The sequence below is a fragment of the Sceloporus occidentalis genome, unplaced genomic scaffold, assembly GCF_023333645.1.
Source record: "Sceloporus occidentalis isolate IW3139 unplaced genomic scaffold, rSceOcc1.0.p SCAF_248, whole genome shotgun sequence".
NCBI classification, from domain to species: Eukaryota; Metazoa; Chordata; class Lepidosauria; order Squamata; family Phrynosomatidae; genus Sceloporus; species Sceloporus occidentalis.
Genome location: NW_028317228.1, coordinates 628,662 through 645,468, shown reverse-complemented (window position 1 = coordinate 645,468; position 16,807 = coordinate 628,662).

The window sequence follows — 16,807 nt, the reverse complement described above, 5'->3', positions numbered from 1 at the left end:
CAACTTGCGTGTGCCATGTAGTAGCTGTGATGGGTTAATGTAGGTGGTTGGTAATTCTCTCCTGCGGACTGCCTCCATTTCAGGCAGTCCCGTGGAACTGGTTGGTAGCAGTGTGCGCAGGAACGCAGATCGCTACTAAATACATGATGTTCTGTGCTGTCAACATAGATTTTTTTGGGCATAGTTTTTTATTATGTTAATACTTGTTTCAGAGTTAGAGCCGGAGAAAGGTAGCTGGCGTTTTTGCTAAGACAATCTGTATGTTATAAAAGGGTTAACTATGATTCAACATTGAAGATATATACTTCAGCTACATTTGAGCTATGCAGGAAAGTACACAGCAGTGAAAAAAAAATGCTTTACATCTTTGTCATTGAAAGGGGTAGCCCAGTGGAACTACAGGCTAGACCAATGACTACCTGGACCCAGAAACTAAAAGTGAGGAAATACAATATAAATGTGAATTCCAAAATCATTAATTTGTTTATTGTGATGTTTTCTTTCCATGTGTGCCATATGTGAAATATCTTATGTAGTTGTAAATTAATAGATAGTATCCTTTTGCTTGCAGTTAAATCCATTATCTTCCCTTCATTTGAATTCACTTCACATCAGCTTCTCGTAGACTATAAAGAGCTTCAGTCAGTTCCAGAACAGTAATCACAATCCATTAAACTCTATTCCCTGTAGCCTTTGTTCCAAGTTACATGTAATACTGTAATTCTGAGAAAAAGGGAAAAAGTGATATACATTTAGAACATATTAACTCCTTAGCCTTCGTAACATAATTGTAGAACATAAGTATTTTTGCATGGGAATAATGAGCAGTAGTTTGTGTATCACTTTGGTCTTCATACACGTTTAGAGGCTAATTTATTTTAAACCATCATGTATCCAGTCCTATAGTGTCTGCACATGTCCTAGTTATATGGATGTGTGCTTTGCATATTTTAGTATATCTCTCTATGTATAACATAGGGCAAAACTAGCTTAATCATGAATGGCTAGTGCTTAAATAACTTGCCCTATGGTGAGTCCCCACTCAGAAGATTCACCACATTTTTAAGTGATGGGTGTTATTAAATAAGAAAAATAGCTCATCTGCTATATATGAAGTGGCAAAAACCCTTTGGAATTATGAGAATTTATGTTTACATTTGTTTTAAAATATGATATGATCTTCATTTAATTTAGAATAATCACTTCAACAAAAGCTAATTGAAGTCAGGAGTTAGCAAACCTGAAGTCCAATCAATGAAACTGGATTGGAGGTGCGTTTTACAGCTACTTTGACATTACAAAAAAAACTCAGAATTTGAGTTATTCTCAAGAAGCATCTCACAAAAATTGAATCTCAGAAGACCTATAATAAAGACTTGTTTATTTGCGTAAAGTTGAAAAGGTTACAAAGTGATCTCAAAGAGGTTACATATTCCATTGGTCCACAGTAAGACAAATTGTTCATAAATTTAGTTCTGTGGCTACTCTCCCTAGAAGTGGGCGCCCAGCCTGGACAGCATGCCATCATCGAGGGAACAATGAGTTTATTAAGATATCATAAAGAATGATGTCACGGTGGCTGTCCGCCAGCTGCATCTTAAATTTTAATGTCTTTATGTATGTAATAGATATGTCAAATGTATGTTAATCAACGTACAAGGACATTTGGTGAATATTTCACCACACAGAGAGAGACTTTATGCATTTCCCAATCACTCATCTTTTTTAAGAACTGGTATAATTTTGGGGGATGCCTTCCTTTAATGGATTAAAAAATAACATGGTCTGACCATAGCCTGCTATTTTTTTGTTTTTATGATACTTTTTCAAGGTACCTTTTACTACATTGCGACTAGATGGCTTTCTTATATGTAAGCCAGAGAATAGAAAACATAGAAATATTATTTCCACTGCTGACAGCGACCGGAAGGTAAGCAGAGAACAGGATATCCCCTGCAGGGTCTGTCCCCTGCTTACCCTACTGGCTGATGGAGCACATTGCAATCCCCAATGCAAGTCTATGGAGACTTTCTTTGTGGACACGTTACTGAGTGTATTCCACCTATCCTAGGGGTGACCCCCTTTTTTCAGCGCATCCTGCCTTATTGGGTGAACCCCAGTTTTGCTGCCGGTATCCGAACCTTTGCGTTTACTCACTCCTGTTATTTTTGTGTTCCCATAGACACATTTGGAGTGCAATGGCCGAAGAATCCCAAAATCAAATTCCTGCCGCCGGTCAGGCCTGGCTCCGCTCTGCCCTGGCTGCGTCTCTCCCTGCTGCGCTCGAGGAGCTCCATTCTGCTCGCCCTACTCCGCCTCTTGCTTCCCCTACAGGGGTGGAGGATTCAGACGCTGGCGGCTCGTCTTCTCCTGCGGCCACGGCAGCCTCCCTTAAGCGCACCTGGGGCGAATTGCCCTCCACATCTGGGAAGGGAAAAGCTCCACTAAAAAAGGCCCGCAGTTCAGTCCTTTCCTTGGTTTCCCTTACTGAGGACCTCACCGACTACGAGGTTTTAGACGAATACTGCGCTGGCTCCTCCGGTCCGGCCTCCCCCACACGGAACCAGGACTTCGCTCCCGATCCTCCCAAGATCCCTCTCAACCCGTCTAACGCTCCCGATCAACATTTTGAGTCTGGAGCTCATCGCTGGCTCGTAGTTTCCTGAAGGGCGTCACTCACTGTTCCTTAGTGCTGCGCATGGACAACGTCTCTGCCGTCCGCTACATCAACAAGCTGGGGGGCTCGAGATCCAGGCTTCTCACAGAGCTCACCAAGGAGCTTTATCAGTTCTGCCTGGACAACCACTTGTCCATTTGCGCGGAGTATCTGCCGGGCAAGGAGAATCTCGTGGCCGACTGGTTCTCCTGGCATTGGAGAGACGTGAGCGACTGGCATCTTCTTGCGAGCGTGTTCCACTCTCACCTTTGTCGCGGTTCTCTCCATCTGGATCTGTTCGCGTCCAGGGCGAATCGTCAGACGGACACGTTCTTCAGTTGGCTCCCTGATCCGCTATCCTCGGCGGTGGATGCCTTCCTGCAACCGTGGCCACTTCGGGGAGCTTATGCTTTTCCCCCATTCAACATGATCCTCCAGACTCTCCATTCCGTCAGTCGTCAGGGCGTTTCGATCCTCTTGATAGCGCCCCTATGGAGGACTCAGCCGTGGTTCCCATTGCTTCTGGAGCTGTCGTGCGCGGATCCCCTGATCCTTTCCTCGACCTGGGATCTGCTTCGGGATCCGGAGGGGAACCCTCACCCTCTCATCCTTCAGGATCGTTTGATTCTAGTGGCCTGGTCGGTTTCCGGGGATCCTGGCATGTGCCGAGCTTATCGGAGTCGGCTCGAGATCTGCTCTGGGGATCCTGGGCCCCGGGCACCAGACTGTCTTGGCACGCCTGGAGTCGCTGGTGTCTGGTTCGACACCTTGATCCCCTTACGGCACCTGTGATGGCGGTTCTTAATTTTTTGGCCCATCTTTTTTCTCTGGGTCGGTCCTATAGAACTATTAATTTGTTCCGCTCTGCCATTTCGGCTGCTCACGTTCCGGTGCGGGGCCTGGGTGTCGGTAAGGACCCGGCGGTCTGCCGTCTCCTCAGGGGTGTTCGTCTTTCCAGGCCCCCGAGACCTCGTTATCAGTCCTTTTGGGATGTCTCCCCGGTGCTCCGTTTTTTTGGAGGATTGGCCGGACAACGACGGCTTGTCCTTCCGCCAGCTCTCCGCCAAGACTGTTCTTCTTTTGTGCCTTGTCTCTTTCCGACGGGTGTCTGATGTTCGTGCTTTTGATGTATCCTCTTTTACTTTTTCTCCCGAGGGCGTCTCGGTCTCTGTCTTTCGTAGAACTAAATCCAATTCTACATCTGTTTCTTATCCTTATTTCCCCGACCGGCCACGCCTTTGCGTGGCTCGTTGTGTCCAGACTTATTTAGCCAGGTCGGCTCAGTTTTGGTCTTCCCCTTCAGGTCCACTCTTCATCTCCTACGTGCGTCCTTTTCAGCCTGTCTCTGTTCCTACGCTCTCCAGGTGGATTCGTTGGATTCTCTTTTTGGCCAGCATTCCTTTGGGGTTTCTTTGGGGCGCATTCGGTCCACGGCGCAGCCGCCTCCGCGGCGTTATCCGCGGGCTCTTCCCTTTCAGACCTTTTATCGGCGGCGGATTGGTCCAGGGAATCTACTTTCCGGACTTTTTATTTTCGTGCCCCGGCTCACGCCGCTTTAGCGTTAGTTTAGGGGTGTCAAAACTGCAAAATACGAAGCCTCCTGTCTTGCTATAAAATTAGGGATTAATCTAGCCTTGGTGCAGTATTAATCTAAATTTTATTAAAGACAGGAGGCGAGTATTTTCCCTCCCTTTCTGTTCTTCTTTTTACCTCCCTTCTTTGATTGGGATTCAGTTCTGTTTGTTTTGGGGGGTCCGTAGTTGGTTTATTGTCCCTGTTACTGTACCTGTTGATTTTAATTCTGTTTTGCTCGGCATATGGTTGCATGGTACTGTCACGTTCTTTGTCTTTCCAGGTCGTCCTCTGGTTGTTTGAGGTGTTGATGTTGCGGTGGTCCATTTCCGCGTTGTTCTTGAGTTTCTGAGTTTTTCTTCCGGGATGTTGTTGCTGTCGTTTCAGCTTCTGCGCAAAGAAAAAGGAGGAGTGCCAAGATGTGCAGACTTTTATAGACTGTTCCTGTGTTCCTATTGGTTGTTTTTATTGTTTTTCTGTTAACTGTTTTGCTGCTAGAGGTTAACAGTAAAGAAGGTTTAATGCAAAATACTCGCCTCCTGTCTTTAATAAAATTTAGATTAATACTGCACCAAGGCTAGATTAATCCCTAATTATACACAAAATAATGAACACAATTCAAACTTTCAATATTTTATATTTAAACATTATAGACGTTATTAGTGAGAGATAATCTGTAGAGGGTTGATAATAGATTAATGAGGGTACCTGGTGGAGCTGCTTAAATAGTAACTCAGCAGCTACCTATTGTCTATACATAACACAGGCTTGTGTACCATACTGGTGCTGTATGAGAATGAAGAATACGTGTTAATAGAATACCATACATGTTTATTTCTCCACACTCATTTTTATGTAATGTATATTTTTGAACATCGTGTAGCATGCCCATTTGTTTAAAGTATTCAAAGCACATTCTGTGTAATGAGGGTAAAAGATGATCCAGGTCCGGAAATAGACATTCACACACATCAAGGGAAGACATTCTGTCTTTAGAAAAAGATTAAGCAAGAAACTGTCAGCTTAATGCTGAATCAGTCTTATCTGCAATTTGACAGAATCAGTCTTATTCCTTGTCTGTAATTTATTTCTAAATTACAGGCAGTGGTATGTGGCACAACAGATGGATGTATTAAGTTAACCAGCACCAGTTCAGAAAATAGAACATGAATACATTTTCTGTATTCCTTTTTATCTTCCACACATATGTGGAATCTATCTGAAATGAGAGGAAAATAAAGCTTACATCTTCTTTGATGTTCTTCGAAAGGTCACAGAAGAGATGTCACTAATATGATCTCATGAAATGTAAGCTATTAAACACATCAATATGTTTTACAGCATTAAAACACCCACATCATGTTTTGATTTAATAGCAAGTTATTTAGCTTCCCAACTCAGTTGTTGATAACCTTGAAATCTATTCCTCTATGATCTATCTCGGTCATAGTAAATGGCCTTTGAATATAAATACTTTGTAATTTTAAATGGATGCATAGGTTTAACACTGCTAAATAAAGCATACAGTATCTGTCAGCCTTAAAAATGTTCCTCTAGTTCATGCCCACTGTAGTTGTCATTGATAATTTAGGGTACAAATGACAAAAGAACATACAAGCTGAAGATGCAGTTATAACATGAAAGAACAACATGAAGAGACCTATAATTAAAATCTGTATAAAAAAATATTTAGCATTTTAAAATCGGGTAAAAGGTCTTTTCATAGGCAGCACACACAAAATATACTATATAAAGTATACTAATACTAAACTATACTAATAGATCAACACATTATCACATTTCGTTGGAGGACCTATTTTTGAGATGGTGTATGCATCAGCGATGTCATATACAGCCACATGCATTAGCAGCACGTTCTCATTTGATGGTGGTGTTTACTATTTAAACCTGATACACTGTTCAGTCAGTGCTTGGCTATTCTGTCCTTTGTGGTGGCTGTCTGGCATTACTTAAATCTGCCTGACTTCTGTCCTTGAGTCTGGCTTGTTCTTCTGGATTCTGTCCTTGTTGCCTGTAACCCTAACCTTTGGCTTGTGTACTGGACTATGATGAGGACTGCCACCTGCCGCAACCTTTGATTGCACCTGCTGCAACAAAATCAGTGTACATTGGTTAAGGGTTGGTCAGTCACACCGCTCTCATTGGATCTGGTTTTTAGCAGTGGTCCTGTATGCAGGAGATGGAAGACTGCTAGTGAAAGGACATTATTGTGAATGTAAAGGCTTGTGGGTCTGCATTGTTGCATTAGGAAGCTAGGAGACATACTATTGCCCAGCAAGTATGTAGGTCAGTATTAAGCATTAACAAATGCAAACGCCACAGGAAACAATCAAGGATAGGGTGCAAAAGGTTACCTACTGCAAAAGAAAACAAAGGTTATAGTTAACCATTGCAATGCCAATGTCAAGCAAAACACCAGCTTATATACCGTATTGGCTTGATTAGAGGCCGCACCCGAGTATAGGCCGCACCCTAAAAGTTAGTTGCTTTTTTAAAGAAAAATTGTAATTCTAATAGATATGCTGCCACTCTGCCCTCCCCCGAGATATGCTGCCACTCTGTCCCCCCCGAGATATGCTGCCACTCTGTCCCCCCCGAGATATGCTGCCACTCTGTCCCCCCAAGATATGCTGCCACTCAGTCCCCCCCGAGATATGCTGCCACTCTGTCCCCCCGAGATATGCTGCCACTCTGTGTCCCCCCGAGATATGCTGCCACTCTGTGTCCCACCCGAGATATGCTGCCACTCTGTGTCCCCCCCGAGATATCCTGCCACTCTGTCCCCCCCGAGATATGCTGCCACTCTGTGTCCCCCCCGAGATATGCTGCCACTCTGTGTCCCCCCCGAGATATGCTGCCACTCTGTCCCCCCCGAGATATGCTGCCACTCTGTGTCCCCCCCCGATATGTGCCCCCCTCCCCTAGACTTACCAGTGCAGACTCCCGGAGTCCCGGGTGTCTTGCGGGGCCGGCGTAGGATGCAGGTCCTCTGCAGTGCTGCAGGGGATCTGTATCCTAACCCTGCTGCCTGCCCAGCGCCCGGAACTGCATGTCCCGGACTATAAAAATTGCGCATTCCTGCGCTAAACCTCGAATATAGGCAGCACCCCCATCCAAATACGGTATATAGAGAGGTGCAAAGATGAGGAAAAGGAAAATAAAAATCTCAGGGATTTTGTGGACCTTAAATTACTTCTGCTGGGATGTATCAACCTCTCATTTATTTCATTAAATACAAGTAAAAATGTCAGGAGGAGCATAAACAATATACATTGCAGGAAAGCTGTGCATTAATTTACCTCTACAGACAAGCAGGCACTGTGTGTGTGCACTACATACCCCTCCCCTTTCTCCTGTGTTTTTTCCTGTTTCACATACTGACCTCCCACTCCTCCTTGTCAGCATGGTCTCTGCATCTGCTGAGAAATCAGAGAAGATAGGAAAATTACTGGAGAAGGTGAATGAGCAGGTGGAGGGGTAGATACAAGGCAGGGGGAGGCTGCAGGGGGGCAAAGACAGGATTGGGGGACATAGAGGAAGATGTGGTTTTTGACAACAAATTCTGTTTTGCCCCCAAATTTTATCCAAAATGAAGGGACAAGAAGCGAACTTCATTGTCCGAAAAAGTTAAAAACAAAACTAAAAATTTATCTGAAATGCTTTTGGATCTCGTGCACAAGTCTACATCCAAGAGAAAAAGTTAATGCCAATATTTTCCTTAGCTCTGGTGCACTCCTAAAAGTCTAGGATCAAACTATATCTTCTTGCACATTTTTCAAACATGATGCTTGGTCACCGTCTTGGACCAGTCTCTTTGATGTGAGTGGTCAAATTGATCTACAGACATCTTCAGGAGGTATAAATGATAATCCGTGAAGGACCCAATGGAGTGAGTAAAATAAAAAAGAGGTTGCCACAGATATCCTAAAGGACACTAGGATGAAAACCTGCGTAGCCAGGATAGCAAAAGAAAATACTCTACAAACCAGAAGAGGACCTTAACAAAAAAAACCCTCTTCCTACCTTAAGGAACGGCTGCATATGCCCTTACCTTTTGAAGACAGAGCTTAAAAGACACAATAAAAAATAAAAGTGATTAATATTGAATTCTTTGGTGCTGTATTCTATGTAAGGCGAAGCATGAAAATAGTTACCTTGCCACTAAATTAGAATTTAAGATACCCCTGTTGGCCACTAAGCAACAATGTGGTTGTTAGCTTCAGGCCCTATTTGATCTAGGCTGTTGAAGCCAATCTCCCTGATTTTTCCCTATGCTATTCTAAGCTATTCTAGATCTGTTTTTTTATTACTTTGTTTCTTCCTGCCCCTGACAAAATTCCTGATAAAAGTGGCCTAAAAGGGCCTCTGCTAAAACAAAGCACCTTGTGTGCTCAGGATATGATAGATCTCTGATACATCTTAGGAAGAAGAAGTGTCCTGTCTCAAGTCTATGGCAGATCAAGAGACTTCCGGTTCTAAAGCTTTTCTTTCATGGCTTTGGTCAGAGATACAGTCCACCTTTTATATAATCAAGTCCCAGCCTGCAATGCCTGTCAAACCATATCCGTGGGTGTCTGGAGGGGTGCAAGACCCCCTTGGAAATTCAGAGAGACCCACTAGAGCTGCAGCAGGGAGGGAGAAACAGTAGCCTATTTAGAGTAGGTTAACTAGATACAAAGTGCAGAAAAAATACCTAGTAGTCAGGAGAGTGCAGCAAAAAACCTTTATTTAATTCTGTACACCCCCTGCTGCCAGAGTGGTTTTGGTGTGCTCTCTTCCTCTCCCTCTAGCTGGTCTACACCCTTCTGTCTGGCAGCTGCTCCTTCACAGTAGTGATGGGAAGTTCGGATCATTAAAGTGAATCGGATCATTTCGATTTGTTCACTGAAATGATCCGATTCATGATCCGAATCTTCGGATCACTCAGTGTGCCTGCACGGAGTTACTGTTTTCCAGTAACTCCGTGCAGGCACACTAACGATTGGCCCCGCCCCTTTCATTATGAATCCTCCCCCCTGCCTCCAGTGATGTCAATGAAGGCAGAGAGTCGTTCAAAGATTCGGATCTTACAGGGATCCAAATCTTACAGTGATCCAGATCACTGTAAGATCCGGATCATTGTAAGATCCGGATCATTGTAAGATCCGGATCATTGTAAGATCCGGATCATTGTAAGATCCGGATCTTTGAACGACTCTCTGCCTTCATTGGCATTCTAATCATTCAGAGAATATCACCATACTGTTATAAATAATACATTAATAATCACTGCCCCCAGGATTTACATTCCCCTTTACCTGCAACTGCACCTTAAGCTAACTTTATTAAATTAATTAAATTAACCCTCACCATTAAATTAACCCTAAACACCCCATCAACCATGACTGCCCCTAAAATTAACCCTTAACACCCCATCAACCATGACTGCCCCTAAAATTAACCCTTAACACCCCATTAACCATAACTGCCCCCAAATTAACCCTAAACACCCCATTAAGCATAACTGCCCCCAAATTAACCCTAAACACCCCGTTAAGCATAACTGCCCCCAAATTAACCCTAAACACCCCATTAAGCATAACTGCCCCTAAATTATCCCTAAACACCCCATTAAGCATAACTGCCCCTAAATTAACACTAAAGACCCCATCAACCATACCAATTTATTAGGTAATTTATCTGGAGTACATGCAATTAATTTAGGGGCAGTTATGGTTAATGGAGTATTTAGGGTTAATTTCAGGGGCCGTTATGGTTAATGGGGTCTTTAGGGTTAATTTCAGGGGCCGTTATGGTCAATGGGATCTTTACGGTTAATTTCAGGGGCAGTTATGGTTGATGGAGTATAAGGGTTAATTTTATGCTGATGACTGAGGGTTAATTTAATAAAGTTAACTGTAGGTGCAGTTATAGGTAAAGGGGGGCCAAGTCAGGGGAATCTAAATCCTGGGGCAGTGTGAACATTATTAATGTATTTATTTATAAAAGTATGGTATCAGTAATATTCTCTGAATGATTCGAATCTCTGTAAGATTTGGATCCTTGTAAGATCCGGATCCCTGTAAGATTCGAATCATTCGACTCTTCGGATCGTTCGACTCTTCGGATCATTCGACTCTTCGAACGACTCTCTGACTCTATGAGTCATCGTTCCTGTGTGAATTAATGAGCTGTAACCTGACCCCAGAGTCTGTGTCTGAGTGCTCTGCAGATGACTCACAGCTCTAGGATCATGTTACAGCAGCATGATTCACAGACTGAACCGCTACAAATGAATCGTTCAGTCTAGTGAACCGATTCATCCGGATCACTAAAAAGAACCGGATCAAATGAACGATTCGTTCATGATCCGGACATCACTACTTCACAGGCACGGAGTTCAAGCCTGAGCAGAGACTCGTGCTGAAGACAAAAAGGTATTCCAGCTTGGGGTAGTTAATACTCCAGTTGATGAGGAATGGTACTGTAACTGCTGTGGAATACACATGTCATGATTCTAGGCCATCCGTTTGCAATGTATTAACAGCACATTGGGTGCCAAATGTTAGGTACAACTGCTGCCCCTCTTTTATGTAATACCTCATAATGTTTTATGTGCATCAGAGAACTACACTACATTGTAGTGAATTGCAGTTATAGACTGGGTTGTGGACATATACACTGCAACATTTTTTGTTGTTGGGTAACTAACATTTGCCTCCCTTAAAATAAACTTTCTCCTAAACCAACAATGGGGATGAGGTTAAAGAGGCATTGGCGTTGGAGAGGGTAAATGTGGGTAGGATATTTTACCCCCCCCCCGGAAAAAAACTTATGTGGATGCCCACAACCATATCCTGAAGCTCCTGTTTCTCTGGAGCTGCATTTGTACCTGCTGGTCCACCTCAGCCTTTCTCTGATTCAAAACATGAACCTTTTGACTATGGGAAAATTTCTTATGACAAGGAAGGCCATGTTGAGGAGTCCTACCTATTTCCAGTTGAGAAAATGGACAAGTTAATTTATGCTGCTTACGCAGTCTTAGATATTTAAGAGACTCCTGAGGTAAAGGGCAGTAACAACCCATTTGCAGGCCTCAACAAAAAGACTATGAATTTCCTGATCATAAGGCCTTGGATGATATCATTTTGGAAGAATAGGCTCATCCTAAAAAAGAAGTAATTCCAGAAGCAACAGATTACTTTTCCCTATGGAAACTTCAAAATCTTAAGTTTCGGGAAGTTTCCAAGGTGGATGCTGCAGTAGCAAGGTTACCAGAAAGACTAGCTGAATTAAAGCAGCCAGGGCCGGACTGGGACTGAAAAGCAGCCCTGGAAAAATTTGGAGACCAGCCCCATATAGTTTATCTCACGGTGAAGCTCTTATACCCACACGCACCCCTTATACACACCCGAGTCACACTATGTGCAATTCTTTTTATCTCATTATTTGTATTAAAATGCCAGAAAGCAAAAGTGTTAAAAGGCCCTAATAAATTAAATACATTACACATAATAGGATCAAAACATGTACTACTGCGAACATTGTTAGATGAAAGAGTTCAATTTTATTTAGTGGAACAAAACACTGATCACATTATTCTTCACGATATTCTGGTAAGAAACTTTTATTTCTTTATTAATTCATGTAGACTATTTTTTTCCATATTTAATAAAAGCTATGATTGAGACATATTTGGTTTTTATTTCCTTTCATTTGACAACCTACCCCCGAGTTATGCACCTCTGCCCCCAGGCTTGCCACTCTGCCCCCCTGATATGCCTTCTAACCCCCTATATGCCACTCTGCCTCCAGAAATGCCTTATACCCCCTATATGCCACTCTGTCCCATGATATGCCTTCTAACCCCCTATATGCCACTCTGCCATATAGGGGGTTAAAAGGCATATCATGGGGCACTCTGCCTCCAGAAAAGCCTTATGCCCCACTATATGCCACTCTGCCTCCCTGATATGCTTTATACCCTCTCTTTATACCCTCACTCTGCATCCAGAAATGCCTTATACCCCTATATGCCACTCTGTCCCATGATATGCCTTCTAACCCCCTATATGCCACTCTGCCATATAGGGGGTTAAAAGGCATATCATGGGACAGAGTGGCATATAGGGGGGTATAAGGCATTTCTGGAGGCAGAGTGGCATAAAGACGGTTAAAAGGCATATCATGGGGCACTCTGCCTACAGAAAAGCCTTATGCCCCCTATATGCCACTCTGCCTCCCCAATATGCTTTATACCCTCCTATATGCCCCTCTGCCCCATGACATCCCTTTTAACTCCCTTTATGCCACTCTGCCTCCAGATATGCCGTTGACCCCCTATATGTCACTCTGCATCCAAAAATGCCTTATACCCCTATATGCCACTCTGGCATATAGGGGGTTAAAAGGCATATCATGGGACAGAGTGGCATATAGGGGGGTATAAGGCATTTCTGGAGGCAGAGTTGCATAAAGGGGGTTAAAAGGAATATCATGGGGCACTCTGCCTACAGAAAAGCCTTATACCCCCCTATATGCCACTCTGCCTCCCTGATATGCCTCAACCCTCCTATATGCCACTCTGTCCCATGATATGCCTTCTAACCCCCTATATGCCACTCTGCCATATAGGAGGTTAAAAGGCATATCATGGGACATTTTTGTTTACTTTATATGGCAAGCCGATCCAGCTTGCCATATTAAATAAAAAATAATATATGCCACTCTGTCCCATGATATGCCTTCTAACCCCCTATATGCCACTCTGCCATATAGGGGGTTAAAAGGCATATCATGGGACAGAGTGGCATATAGGGGGTATAAGGCATTTCTGGAGGCAGAGTGGCATGAAGGGGGTTAAAAGGCATATCATGGGGCACTCTGCCTACAGAAAAGCCTTATGCCCCCTATATGCCACTCTGCCTCCCCGATATGCTTTATACCCTCCTAAATGCTCCTCTGCCCCATGATATACCTTTTAACCCCCTTTATGCCACTCTGCCTCCAGATATGCCTTTTGACCCCCTATATGTCACTCTGCATCCAGAAATGCCTTATACCCCTATATGCAACTCTGGCATATAGGGGGTTAAAAGGCATATCATGGGACAGAGTGGCATATAGGGGGGTATAAGGCATTTCTGGAGGCAGAGTGGCATATAGGGGGACACACATACACACACATGCCGATTTTTTTTGTTTTTAACAAATACAAAAAACATTATACAGTACAAAAAATACATTATTTTACTCATCTTCTACTTCTCTTGACTTCCTGGTAGCTGCACACTGTTCTCCTCTATGCTGACAGGATGCCACTGACCTGACATCCGGTGCTGCAGCAGTCTGAGTGCGAGGGGGCGGAGCTTCCACCTCACGCTGCTCCCATCACTTTGCAGCCATCAGACTGCTGGGAATGTAATCTAAACGGCCGGTGCGTGCTGATGCCGCCGGCCGGAGCTACTTTAACACTTTTTTTTTAATTTATATGGTAAGCTGGATCGGCTTGCCATATAAAGTAAAAAAAAAGTATTAAAGCAGAGCCGGCCGGCGGCATCAGCACGCACCGGCCGTTCAGATTACATTCCCAGCAATCTGATGGCCGCATAGTGATGGGAGCAGCGTGAGGGGTGAAAGGTCAGTGCGAGGGGGCGGAGCTTTCACCCCTCACACTGCTCCCATCACTAGACGGCCATCGCACAAGGCTGCTGGGTGCTGATGCCGGCCGGCCGCATCAGCACCCAGCGGCCGCTTTGATTAGATTTCGGGAAGCCTGGGGGGCAATTGCCCCCCTGCCCAGCCCGCCCCTGGCACCGAGGGAGGCGTTCATTGCCATTTGCAGCCGCTCAGCGGCTGTCTTCATGGTAAGTCTGCCGGCCGCCCAGCCCACGGACCTTCCGGCCCACCGGGAAATTTCCCGGTATCCCGGTGGGCCAGTCCGGCCCTGAAAGCAGCCCACAAATTAATGCTAGATCATTGGGATCTATGTAATAATGTCCAATCAGAGATAGACTGGGGTTAACCTGTATACGTATCAGAACAAGCAACAAAAATCGATTAGAATCCTAGCAAAAATAGTAAATATTAGCATTTGGATTTGCTCAAATTGCAATTTTACGGAATTCTGGTAAATTCGGCAATTCGTACGAAGCCCCGAAAATGAAGCCAGACACCTTACAAATCAGATGAAAAGATGCAAACAGCTCGAAACTTTCGTTATCTTACAGCATCACTCATTTATTATTTTTTTTTTCTCTTTAATGATTGTGCCCCACTAACAATATAAAATGGCATCTTAAGAAACATTATATAGCTATTTTTATGTACTTAATAAAAAAATAGACAAGTCAGCACTTTTTTTATTCTGGTTGCTTTTTTGCAGCTCCTACACTTTAAAAATAACCATCCGCAAAATATCAAATTTTGGCAGCTGGTACTGAAATGCATATTTTTTCTGTAATTTCCTAAAAACAAACATGCAGATCAATGTAAATGTGAACAGTTTCAATTTTATTTCTAAAAGAATCAAATCAAAGTTAATTATCTTGCTAAGATCAATATTTTTTCAACTGCATACATACAATTTTCATAGTCTGATTAGAGATAATAACCTGCAAAACAAAGAAGGTCCATCTGCATTTAACTAATGTATTGAAAACTTGATATATCTGGCTTAAGAAATAAGCTAGCAGTTGGTTAATTTGTGCCGCTGTCAGTTTCTTCAACCAGTAGGTATGGACCATGTCTGGGCCAGGTGCTGTCCAGCTCTTCATGTTTTTGACTCGCTGTTGGATGTCTGCTACTGTGATGGTGACTGGTTTATTGGGCAAACATTTTTATGTACATTTATGGCTCCTTATGTGTCAGATCTCCTCCTTTGTGATCAGCTGCCATCTTGATACACACAGCCACTATAACTGTTCCTTCGTGTAATGGACAGTCATGCAAGTATATTCATCTTAGTGTAAAAGACACTATTACACTAATGAAAATGTATTCCCATGCTCTCAAGGGGGTGTTAGGGCTGTTACGGATGATATCTTGTCTGTTTTGGCATTGAACGAGTTAAATGTATAGGCTTTTTTAAAATTGATATTACAAGATTGGCTGACTAAGATGTTCAACATCATTCCAGAATTTATTCCTTTTCAATGCAACCAACCTTTTTTTAATAGACATTTCAACTGCTTTAAATGATCAAGGCTTTTCATGAACACAATTATATATATAGTAAGGTATTCAGTGGTAATAATATGTTCTTGGCTTTCTAAAATGTAGTAATTTCTTAAATAAATGGAGGCTACAACAAAGCTACATTGATATGTAGTGTGATTGCCTTTATGTCATTGATATCTAACTGTGCATGATGAAAGGCTTTTTAATTCTCACAACAAAGAAACATTTCTGGACAACTAAAAGGACACTGTAAAGAGTATAATTGTTCTGTTGAATAAATCACCATAAAGCAACTTAACATAGCGTCTAGTGTTTCTACATTTTAATGTTTTTTTTGGTACTTTGGACCAGGAATAAAGCTGCCCCACTGATTAAGCCCCTTGGTAATATATATATATATATATATATATATATATATATATATATATAATATATATATATATATTAATAGCAAGTTAAAGATATGCTCAAAATAATGGTATGTCTAAAAAAATATCAATATATAACACTAAATGAGAGAGAACTAAGTCATATATAGCAATCAAAGATAACACTTTTGGTGGCTAAGAACGTATTACCATATTTGCTCGATAAGACAAGGTTTCTTTGAGAAAAATAACCCTCGTCTTATAATCTAGGTCATCTTATAATCAGACCTCAAATAGAGGTCTGACTATGAGACTAAGATCCAAATTCTCCGCAGTGCTGCAGGGGATCTGGATCCTCCTGTCTGGTAACCTCCGCTGCTGCACTTCCAAAAGCGCAGGCAGCAGCGGAGGTTGTCTACGCGCATCGCGCAGACCTTCCCCGGCTGCCACAGAGGAGAAGTCCCCATAGTGTTGCGGCAAACGTCTGCATGATGAACGCAGACAACCCCCGCTACTGCTGGCACTTCCGCCGGGCTTCTATGACGGAGCACCGGCGTCACATGACCTTCCGGTGTTCAGTCATAGAAGCCCCGGCGGAACTAACGTCTGCCTCCACCCGCTGCGCCCACTAGACACAAGGGAGTCAGAAGCACTAGTAAGTCGAGGTGGTGTTATATGGGGGGGGCATGAGGCTTTTCTGGAGGCAGAGTGCCCCATGATATGCCTTTTAACCCCCTTTATGGCACTTTGCCTTCCTTGATATGCCTTTTAACCCCCTAAATGCCACTCTGTATAAGGCAGAGTGACATATAGGGGGTATAAGGCATTTCTTGGGGCAGAGTAGCAAGCCTGGGGCAGATGTGCATAACCGGGGGGGGGGGGGGTGTTGGCAAATAAAAAAATAGTTTACATGTGAATTAATATTTACTAGTAAAACTTTTTTCCTATAGGGTCGTCTTATATTTAGGCTTTTTCTTTTTTCCTAAATTAATATTCAAATTTTGGAGGGTCGTCTTATAATCGAGCAAATACG